The 12,167-nt window shown below is 31.2% G+C and overlaps 1 pseudogene; it reads right to left on the bottom strand.

The window, feature by feature from the left end:
* Positions 1 to 10,778: 10,778 nt before the first annotated feature.
* On the bottom strand, positions 10,779 to 11,819 carry LOC107610674 (UDP-galactose/UDP-glucose transporter 3 pseudogene; annotated as a pseudogene).
* Positions 11,820 to 12,167: the final 348 nt, after the last annotated feature.

The following is a 12,167-nucleotide window of genomic DNA, read 5'->3' as shown; positions in this document are numbered from 1 at the left end:
TAAAAAATCTCAAAACATTCTTTAAAAAATGTTTAAAAATTTAAAATAGTCCTTTAAAATTATTTATATATAATTATTTTTAAGAACAAATCACGTATATAAACCATTGGCATGAAAAAATTACGTGTATCAACCAAATGAAATTACCTTACGTGCATGTCCCTAAAAAGTATATATATATAAATCGAATGAGGTGCATTCTATTTACAAGAATCAATAGTAAATCGAATTAGAGTATTTTGATTTAGTGTGTTCAGCTGTAAATTGAAACAGGCAGTATCGATTTACTAGGGGAGCACATAGTATTGAGCTTACATAATAGTAATTCAAAATATACCAGTTCAAATTGGCACATGGTTTTCGAATTGCTGGTAAATCGAATCAGGGACGTTCGAATTAGCATATGGTTTTTGAATTAAAGGTAAATCAAATCAGGACAGTTCGATTTACATGGAAGGTGGCTCGAAGGTAAATCTATAACACCTAATTCGATTTACTCTTATTCTCGCTATATATGGAGTTCGAATTTAGTTTATTCGAATTACATTTCACCTCCATACTCCACCACATCCGAAAATCCAAAGAAACTGACGCTATTCTACAAGTTTGATACCGTACAAATGGAGGACGACCCAAATCGAATCTATCGGTTGGATGGAGTCGCGCATATTGGTGGTAGCATGCATGATGAGGTTAGTAAATTTTTATTTTTTTAATTTAAAAAATAAATTATTGTTAATGATATTGAGTCACTTAGAACTTGATTGTTAGAATTATTAGAATGTCTAAACTTAAAGTAGTAGCTAGAGTATTGATTTAGGAGTGATAGTGTGTTAGAGGATTGTTAGTGATATTAAACCGTTTAAAACTTGAAGTTTATAATTAATAGGCTTTGTAAACCTCGATTAGTAGTTAGAGTATTCATAAAGAGGTAAGAACCTTTAAAGTAATTTCGATTTCAAGCTTCGGATTATGTAGGTAGCAGAAGATTGGCCTAGAGTATAGAATAATTTAATTTATTTAAAAATTGAATTATGAAATGTTAGATTAATGATGTATGACAATTGTAGGAATACACTAAAGGGTTTAGGGTTATGCTGTAAATAGTAGATAAACTATGTTTTGTTAAAATTTAATGTAAATATGGTTAAAGTATTTTTCGATTAATATTAGCCGTTTTAGGTGAATGTTGTTTTGTAAAGTGTTATGATTCTAAGACAATTTTTTCGATGTCATGCAGCCCACCGCTATATCTCGAGCATGAGAAGGCAACATGGTATGCCGTTACATGATGAGAGGATCATGCCGTACGTCCAGATGGCTGGCTTGGCCCATCTCGCGAGGCTCAACGACCACTGGTTTAGGTTGGATGAACCGTTAGTCAGTGCATTTGTGGAGAGATGGTGTTCGGAGACTCATACATTTCATATGCCATTTGGTGAGTGCACGATTACACTACAGGATGTAGCCTACCATCTTAGGCTCCTGATCAACGGACAGTACGTTAGCAGTTGTCTGATGGACTTCGAGCGGTACATCGAGGGAGGCCATCCGGCATGGACTTGGTTTGAGAAGTTGTTGGGTTGTTGCCACCGCCGGACTGCTTCGACAAGTTCACTATAAAGTGCACTTGGATGCAGGAGACATTCAGTCATCTTCTAGAGCGCGCAGACAAGGAGACAGTTAGGAGGTACGCGAGAGCATACATGATGATGCTATTATCAACACAACTCTTCGGGGACAAGTCTGGTACACGCCCGCATGCGTATTCGGTGGCTGCCATACATGGTGATATTAGAGGACATGGGCGGATATAGCTGGGGATCTGCCGCCCTGTCGTGGTTATACAGGTGCCTATGCCGTGTGGCCAACAAGCACGTGGTGAAGTTGGCAGGACCACTGCAGCTCCTCTAGTCTTGGATCTTCTGGCGGTTCCCGGGTTTTAGGCTTGGCGGATTTGTCACAAGGTACAAAGTTGATTATTAGTTCTTTTCTGTGCTCCTATTTTTTCCGATATTTTTGTCACTTGCTGATAACATTTCTTGGGTGGTAGGTGGTCTGGTTATCAGCCGACGTCGAGCGAGAAGGGACCTCGAATTGCGCATTGTAGACTGCATATAGATTTACTTCGTCCCGGCAATGTGAGTACGAAACAGTTTAGTCTTTTATTCTTAACTTATTTTGCATGGTTACTGGAGATGAATCTTTATGTTGGACCCGATTGCCTTTTCAGTTTGTTTGGATGCCGTACAGCTCGCCAGACGTCATGCAGGTAGTGCATCCCGAGATATTAGAGTCACGTCACACAACGTTATGGATGTCTACGACGTCATTGATATACTTTGCTGTCATAGAGTGGCATCAGGTGTGGATCGGGTTCTACCTCAGCTTGGAGGAGTACAGCATCGGCCGTTGCCCGCACTGAACATCGATTTACTTTGAAACGTACTAAGCATGCATAAATCAAATGTGGCTAATTTGATTTACTTGGAACGTAACCATGCATGCATAAATCGAATGAGGCTAACTCGATTTACATGAATAGCTACTAAATCGAATTTCACTGTTTCGATTTACATAGAACTATGCTAAATCGAGTTTGGTTGCTTCAATTTACATAGAAATGCCCTCTAGGAAGATACACGTAACGATTTTCTTTTTTGGTGATTTGCGTAATATTAAATTGGCATTGATTTATCTAAGTGATTTGCCCTATTTTTAAATTAATAAATTTTAATTTTTTAAATTTTTATCTATTTATCTCAAATTTGATTATTTATATATATAAAAAATTTTATGTATTTTCAAATGCTAAATTATAATTTAATTTTAAAATTAAAAAAATTTTAAAATTTAAATAAACTCATATTTATTTTTTATTATGTAAATATTAATTTAATTTTTAAATATCATATTTTATGATATTTTTTAATAATGAAAAAGAGAATGAGTTAGCGAAGAATTTTTATGTAACATAAAATTTTTCACATAAATAATGGATAATATTTATGCAAAATTTTATGAAGGTAATACTTTGAAACTTGAATGCAATGCAAATTAACTCATCTATGAAATTAAATTGGTAAGTTTTGGTCAATTACAAAATTAATGTGAATGATATACAAAATTTCAAAACAATGTGAAAACTCCTAATACTTTGCAACACTTAAAGAATAAATGTCTTAGCAAATTCAAGTGTTTTGTTCATATTTTTTTAAAGTTTAGAATTTGTAAAGTTGATATAGTAAGTTTACAGTTAAAACTATTTGTGCTACTATAATTAATAGTTATATCAAGAAAAACTATTTTTTTTTCACTTATAAATATTTTTTTAAATTTATTTGGTGTCAGTATTTTAGGAGTTTAGGTATATAAATAATAATTTTTATAATGCAACGACCTCTTAAATTTAGTTGTTATTATTATTATGGTGTTTACATCACCTCAATGTAAGTATCATATGTTAATAATTAAATAATACTATTTCTTATGACATTTTAGTGTTAATGAATAAAATTATTTTTTAGTTTATATTTTTTTATTTTTTGTATTATTTGTTTATTATGTATATTTTTAATAATATTTTATTATTATGATTAATAAAAATAAAGTAATTACTCAAATTAGTCCCGAAGTTTTTGAAATTAGACACTTTAGTCTTTCGAATTTTAAAATATACAAAATTATTTCCAACGTTTATTTCTGTTAGACAATACAGTCCCTCTCCATTAGAAAATACAGTCCCCCTCCATTAGTAACTAACAGTAATTGCTAACGTGGAACGTTAACTCGCACATGCGGCCGTTAAGTGTCCATGTGTGCAAGCTAGACAATCAGCTCCCAAAGTTAAATACAAAATAGTCTCTAAAAATCTTGAAAATATCAAAATAGTCCTTAAAATTTTCTTTTAAATTCTAAAACAGTCCCTTTGAATATTTTAAATCTTTTTCAAAATCCAACATCTTATAATATTTTTATGAGTAATTACTCAAATCAGTCTTGAAGAATTTTAAAAGCGGATATTTTAATCCTCAAGAAAAATTAATACACAAAACATCCCCAATGTTTAACTCCGGCAAACAAATCCAGTCCCCAATTCTTTTTTCGGAGGAGTAATTACCCAAATCAGTCCCCAAAAATTTTAAAATTGGACATTCTAGTTTCCAAGAAAAATTAATACCCAAATCAATCGTCAACATTTTTCTCTGTCAGACATAACAGTCCCTGTCCATTTTTCAACATGACTCACTAAATTCTTCAAGTATTTATTAGAAAAGAATATTAGTAGATATTATAATCAAATTAACTTTTAAGGTTAAATTAAACCTATTTGGTTTTTAATATAGTATTTTAAAAAAAAAATTATTGAACCATCTTCACTGCATACATAATTCTAAATCTAATAAAAAGAGATGCACTAAGTCTCATATTCTGTTAAATTAAAAGCATATTATTGTAGTTTGTTTAGTTTTATATCTTGTTTATACGTTTCATTTTGTTATGTTGGATATTCTCTAACTCCAAGCCAAATATGTCTTTCATTAAGAAGTGGTCTAAACATTGATTATATACATGTGTATGCACTTAAAATTGTAAATAAATATGTTCATACAATCATTATCATTGAAATTATTTGATATTTTTGGATTTAATATAACTTAACTTGGTGTAATAGCTAGGAATTAAGTATAATCAAAGTTATTTTTCTATTTTCACTTGAATCTCAGCTTGATTACCAAATTATCAATTAACTCAAAAAACTAAGTTAATTTCTATTTCATAATAAATACCATACTAAAAATCAAATAGGTTTAACTTAACCTTAATTAAAAGTTAATTTGATTATAATATATACTAATATTTTTTTTATAATAAATACTTGAAGAATTTAGTGTGTCATCCAAAAAATAGACAGAGACTATTATGTCTGATGTAAAAAATGATGGAGATTAATTTGTGAATTAATTTTTGTAAAAATTAAAATGTCTGATTTTAAAATTCTTAAAACTGATTTGGATAATTATTTCACTAAAAAATGAACTAAAGACTGATTTATCAGTCAAAGTAAAATTTTAAAAATATTTTTGTGTATTAATTTTTAAAAAAATTAAAATGTTCACTTTTAAAATCTTGGATACTGAATTAGATAATTACTTTTTTTACCTTCGATGTTACCTTTTTTAACCTTTACAGTTTACTCTATGGAAAATTTAGAGTGATCGGCCAGTGATAGCAGTGAATAGCCAATAACAATGAGAGATAAAACTGTAGTGATGTTGAAAAGAACAAGAAAAAAAAAATATGAAGGGACAAATAGTGAATATAAAAACAAAAAATAACTTTAAAAAATTAATTAAAATTAACTATTAAAAATTAATTTTTTAGCTAGACTCTTGATCACAATTTTTTTAAGATTAGTATAATTTTTAACGACTTTCAGCATAGATAAGAGGTTATTTAATTAGAAATAAAATTAAAATACTAAAATTAATCGTAAAAAATTATCAGTTTATTATGCTGATGAATTTAATCATAAAAATATTAAAACTAACTCGTGATTATAAATGATAAATTTTAATAGACACAATTATTCAAATCCTAAAATACTATAAAAAAATTCTCAAAAGTTATCAGTTTTCTGACACATTATTCTAGAAATTAATTAAGAATTTAAAACAAGTTAACTCATCGTAAATTATTAAAAAGTAAAGTATCGCTTTTGTTCTTAGCGTTTAGAATAAGTCTCAAAATTATCCCTAACATTATTTACTTTATTTTAAATTAGTCCAAAATCGCCCCCAAAAAAAGTTAGTCCATTCTTTTTTCTTTCTCCAAATTTACTTTAATTTTAATTAACCATAAACTCTAACCCTACACATAATTAATCTTACTAAATATAACCTATCCTTAATCCTAAACTCCAATTCTTATGTCATCCCATCTCCTATCTCCAACTCTTTCCACCACCAATCTCAACCTTACACCATCTGTCATCTACCAGCACGCAACAGCATCCACTGTCACTATCATCACCACTAGCATCATCCTATTTAAAGGTGTTCAGATTTAAATCAATAAAAAAAACACGAAAGTATACCAATTCAAATCAAAAATTGAAACAAACCGCTCAATTTTAAATTTTTTAGATTTTGGATCAGATTTATTGCGGTTCGATTCGGTTTACAATTCTGCTCTGCACAATCAAATCGAACCGAACCGCATATATAATGATAATATAAATATTAAATATAATAATAATAATAACAGTATAAGACCCTTCCACCTTTTCTGGTAGCACTTAGGCTATGTTTGGTTGGAAGAAAAAAAAATAGAGAGAAAGGAAATAAAAAGGAAAAAAAAGGAAAGGAAAGAAATTGAGTGAATTTTTATTTTTCTTAGATGTGTTTGGATGGAAGGAAAATAAGAAGGAAAGAAATGTTATAAAAAGACAATTTTACCATTGTATTATAAAATATATTAAAAAAAGTGAAGGGATAATATTAGAAGTAGAGAAAAAAAATAAGTTTTCTCTTCCTTTTCTTTCCAATATTGGAGAGAAAAAAATTGGTGGGTCATACCAATTTTTTTCATCCCTTTTTCTTCCTCTCTAATTTTTTTCCTTAACCAAACAATGAAAAATAATCATTTTCCTTCTCATTTCCTTTCTTCCCTTTTCTTTTCTTCCATTTTTTCCTTCAAACAAATATAGCCTTAGCAGTAGCACAACGCCGCACACACAGTCACACACCCCATGCCCATTTCCTACAAACACAAACCCTAACCTAAAGTGGAGCATCTTATGTGGCTGATTCACATAAAAATGGTACTAGCAATATTAAAAGTCACTTGTTAAATCAGTGTAAAAATTTTTTTAAAAAAATTCACTTGATTCCACACAAAAAAACACTTGTTATGTAGCAACTTAAAAAAGAAGAAAGAAATGGGCTGGGTAATTGTTTGACTGCTATATCATTTAATCCTAATTTATGTAGACAAACCCTTGCTAAAATGATAATAGTAGATGAGTTGCCTTTTAGATTTGTCGAAGGGGAGGGGTTTCGTTATTTCATGAGTGTTTTGCAGTCAAAACTCCATATTCCAAGAAGGATTTCAGTTACTAGGGATTGTTGGAACTTGTTCATGAATGAAAAACATAAGTTGAAGAGTGTTTTTATAAACTCAAATCAAAGTGTGTGTTTGACCACTAATTGTTGGACTTTTGTATAAAATCTAAACTATCTTTGCCTCACTGCACATTTTATTGATCAAGATCGGAAGTTGCAAAAGAGAATTCTTAACTTTTGTCTCATTAAGAATCATAAAGGTGAAACAATTGGTAGGAAGATAGAAAAATGTCTTTTAAATTAGAGAATAAGTAGAGTCTTTAGCATCACAGTTGATAATGCTAGTTCAAATGATGTTGCCATTTATTACTTGAAAGGTAGAATGGAGGATTGGACTTCACATCCTTTAAAAGGTGAACATTTGCATATTAGGTATTGTGCTCATATTTTGAATTTGGTAGTGAATGATGGTTTGAAGGATATACATTCTTCAATTAGCAAATTAGGAATGTTGTTAGATATGACCGTGCTTCTCCTAGTCGCATGGATAGGTTTAAAAATTGTGTTAAAGAGGCTAGGATCCAAGACTGCTCTTGTGTGCAATTAGATGTCCCACTAATTGGAATTTCACTTACATAATGCTTGATAGTGATTTAAAATTTCAAAAGGTCTTTAAGAGATTAAATAGAGGGATGCTGAGTTTGTAATGATAAAGGGGGCATTTCAAAGAATGAAGATTGAGATAATGCAAGAATCTTTGTGAGATTTTTGAAGATTTTTTCGATGTAACAAAAAAAAAAGTCTCGGTTTCTACATTTGTGACCTTTTCTTCATATTTTCATCACTTTTGTTTAATTCTTAGTTCTTTGAAGACTTGGGCTGATAATAATGACATATTACTTAAGGGTATGGCTATAAAAATGAAGGCTAAGCATGATAAATATTGGGGTAACTTGAAGAATATGAACATAATAATTTTTGTTGCTGTGGTACTTAATCCTAGATACAATATTAAGTTTGTTGAGTAGAGTTTTCAAAGGTTGTTTGAGAAGGAGGATGCTGATTTTTTATGTGGTAAGGTGAAAAAAGTATTCAATGACTTATTTAACAGCTATAAAGTTGCTCTCAATAATGATCAAGTACACCAATCTGCACAACACAGCTAAGATGTGGAGATGGATGATGGTGCCTTTGATGATGTTTGCTTTGCAGCAACATTTGAAAATGATGTACAAGCAAGTGAGAGTGTCAACACAAATGAAATAGATTTGTACCTCATGGAGTCCTTGGAGAAACCAGTTAATCCAAGTAGTTTTGACATTTTAACTTAGTGAAATGTGAGCTCTAATAATTACAAATATTCTCTTCTTAGTCAAATTACGAGGGATATTCTAACTATGCCTGTATCTACGGTTGTTTCTGAATTTGCCTTTAGCACTTGAGGTAAAGTGCTTAATCAGTATAGGAGTTCTCTTATCCTAAAAACTGTTGAAGTTTTGATTTGTGCACAAAATTAGTTTTGAACCAATTCATTGCCAATTGATCTTGAAGAATCTTTTAAAGAATTTGAAAAACTTGAAAAAAGTAATGTTTTTTATTATTATGTTTTATTTTATCTGCAAATATTGATTAACTTTACTACTTGATAATATGTTTAAGTTACTAATATTTATTTTATTACATTTTATTATAGAACTTGAGCCAATTTTTTAACTAGTAGATGAAGAAGACTCTGGTGATGAATCTAATTAATGATCAATGCTTCACCTCTCGGCTTGGAGTTTTTTATGTTATGTTTTTATTAAGACTTGTTATGTTATTTAATTTTGTGTTATTGAGACTTTTTTTATACTAAAAATTATAATTTTATTAAGACTTGTTGAATTTGTTGAATTGCTTGACATGTTACTTTATAATGTTTATGAGATTTATGTTTTATTATTATGTTGGGTTGTTGGAGAGATTACTTTATGATATTTATGGGATTATTAATACTTTAGTAGTGTGCATTTATACTATGTCAGGCAGCATTAGCTTTGTAAACTAAGTTATTTTTTATTTAAAAAATCGCAAATCCAAATCAATCCAAACCGCTTGTAATTAGATCGGATTAGTTCGGATCGAATTTTCAAAAAAAGTTCATCTAAATCAAACCATACTACACATAAAATAAGTATTCGGATCGAATGACTTTTCTTTTAAAACCGAACTAAACCGCACCGTGAACACCCCTAATCCTACCACCACCACCAACATCATTTACCACCATTCACAACAGTGACTCTTAATCTAATTGTATGAGTATAAGCCATCAACTCTCTTCAGTTCCAATAATATCCAGACATATCAAATGGACTCTTGTTTTTGTTTTTCTAAAAACCATGTTGATTTGAAGGAGCAACATCTCAATCATTGCATTTAAAGACTCAATTGAGAGTTGGAATAAGACAATGGCTAAAAGTCAACAAGAAAAAAAAATGATATACAAATTGCAACATACCAAGATCCCTGGCGCTTTCCATCTCAAAGTTAGATTCACCAAATCCTTAATTGAGTTGATTTGGTATCATACATATCAGTGGAGTAATTGACATCATTTATATATAAAGAAAGAGAAAACTAACATGAAATTACTCTAGGCAAGCCAATAGTCTCGGGGTAGAAATAAAATTAAACTAGATAGGGTCATTAGGGTGCTTTATGTGTAGAATATCGGTGCTCTCCTCATTGGCTGATACTTTAATGTGGTGACATGTTTCTTCTACAAATCTTCGCTTCTCTACGCTCTACAGAAAGAGGCAAAAATACGAAGCTTAATTTAGCTAAAGAGAACAGCATTTCATCACACATCAATTCAAATAACAAGAAAATTATTTTCCAACATGATTATACACAGATGCAACATCAGAATCTGCTATTTCTATCAAGAAAATGAGGTAAAGTACACGTTATGAATCCCATGCACAAATTCTACAAAGAATGATGCTAAAATATTCTCCTACTGTAATGCAGCAGGGCTCATATCACTGATGATGGAGGGAAGATCAAGTTTAGAGATAAATCACATTTACAAGATGGAACATGGATAAATTTTAATCACAAAACGGTAGACAATACTTTAATCCTAATCATTTAATAGTTTCAAGGAAACAAATAAGGAAGGTGCAGATGAGTGGATTTTATTTCAAAATTTAATCCAAACTATTTATTTAGTTCTGATGGCTAATTTATATTCTCTTATTTCTCATATAAAGATAGTTTGCTATACTCACCTTATAGAAAGTAGGCAAGGAATTGTACTTTAAATCGAAGTTTTGGCATGTAAAAATAAATATATGAACCAAGAAGAAATGAAATATTCAACCTTAACTTCTATTTCCAAAAATAGCATCTACTCAATTAGAGTTATCACTTATCAATATCAAATTACAACGGGTGTAATGTTAATTGAATATAGCCATTATTCCATTCCGATATACCACTTATCCACAACGGAATGAGATATGAACTACATTTACATTGAGATCAAATGATGGATGGATGGTATATTGCCCGGAGTACAATTACAACTATATTAAAGAAACATTTCTATGAAATTCTTATAAATCTAAATTGGGTTCATCAAAACTTTTAAGGTTATCAAGATATAACAATGGTTGATGGGCAAATGAGCTAACACCAATGTGTGAATTCAAATTTGCTGAAGGTTGCTCCTCAAGTGGCTTTTCTCTTCTGCATTCGTTGTAGCTTCTGACACTTGAGATAGATCTGGTATGACAATCCAGTGAATACCATATAAACACAACCCCATTGTTTTGTTGAAAGCGGATTTCCACTCAACAGAGAAGATACCACAATGCTAACGAATTTGCGAGTGGTAGTAATGGTGGTGTTAGCCAAAGAGCCAAATCGGCTTATTGTCAAAAAGATGAAGTTTTGGCCCATAGCACCACAACAGCAGAAGAGAATAATATCCCATGCTGCCTCTAGATGCTATTTGCAGAAGCGAACAGCTTCAAATCCAGTTCCACTGGGCCAGCCAAACATGTAAATCATATTGTATATGGTTCCCCATAAATTCATTCCCAACATAATATTCCAAGCACTTGTTTTAGGGTACCTGAGTAACAAAAACCAGTAATTGTATTAAATTAATAACACTTGCTATAGTCTTAAATATGAATCATCTCCCATTCTAAAATCTAAACATTGCTGAAAAGTCAACATTCAAACACCCGAAAAATAGAACTAAAAATTTTTTACATTTAGTGTCATTATCCTCATCATAATTTTACTTATACACATCATTATCTTGGAATAATGGGAAAAAGTCGGAGTCAGTGAATTAAGAAGGGGGGGGATTATGTCAAGGAAGGACAAGAATCCAAAAGTTTTGCAGTTTACAAGAAATCAGACAGATCGAGGAACAAGGTTTGCTTATTTTACCTTGCTTTTAAGGAATCCTGAGTTGCATTTGTAAATCCATCAAATGTAAGGTTCAGGAAACATAGTCCATATCCAAGGGGAGCATTTGAATATGCTAACTTGGACCAAACCGCTTTGGGATCTGACTCATTTTAAAAAAGAAAAACGAGTTCAGAAACGAAATTTAAAAATTCGTAACAGAAATGATTGAATCAGCGTGTCTTACAGAGTTTCCTGAAGAATGCCTTGGTAGATGTAGGCAGACCAGATGCCGGCGACACAGAATGCCAGAACCAGAACGCGGCGGAGACCGGATCCGTGAGCCTCCATGAATGAAACGATGGCGTTTTGAGGTTTATGTACTTTAATTAATAATTATGATGATGAATGAATGCCACGATATGTGTGTACTTCGGGAGAAAGACGGGAATATAGGAGAGTGGGATCGGTGCGCGCCAACTTACATCAAAATTCCACGTGGACGTTTCTTATTGGTTTCATATACACCGTGGCTCTGCTCATTCGCTGATGCTATAAAGTGGTGACATGTTTCTTCTATAAATCTTCACTTTCATACCTTTACTAGAGCAGAACCCGTGCTACGCGCGGGCATGAACAAAATAACTACGCACACTTTCTATTTAAAAGCCAATTAAATGAATATAATTATATAAATGA

The sequence above is a fragment of the Arachis ipaensis genome, chromosome B8, assembly GCF_059453495.1.
Source record: "Arachis ipaensis isolate K30076 ecotype BB chromosome B8, ASM5945349v1, whole genome shotgun sequence".
Lineage (NCBI taxonomy): Eukaryota > Viridiplantae > Streptophyta > Magnoliopsida > Fabales > Fabaceae > Arachis > Arachis ipaensis.
Note: the sequence above shows the minus strand (reverse complement) of the source record. Positions and strands in the feature narration are given on the sequence as shown.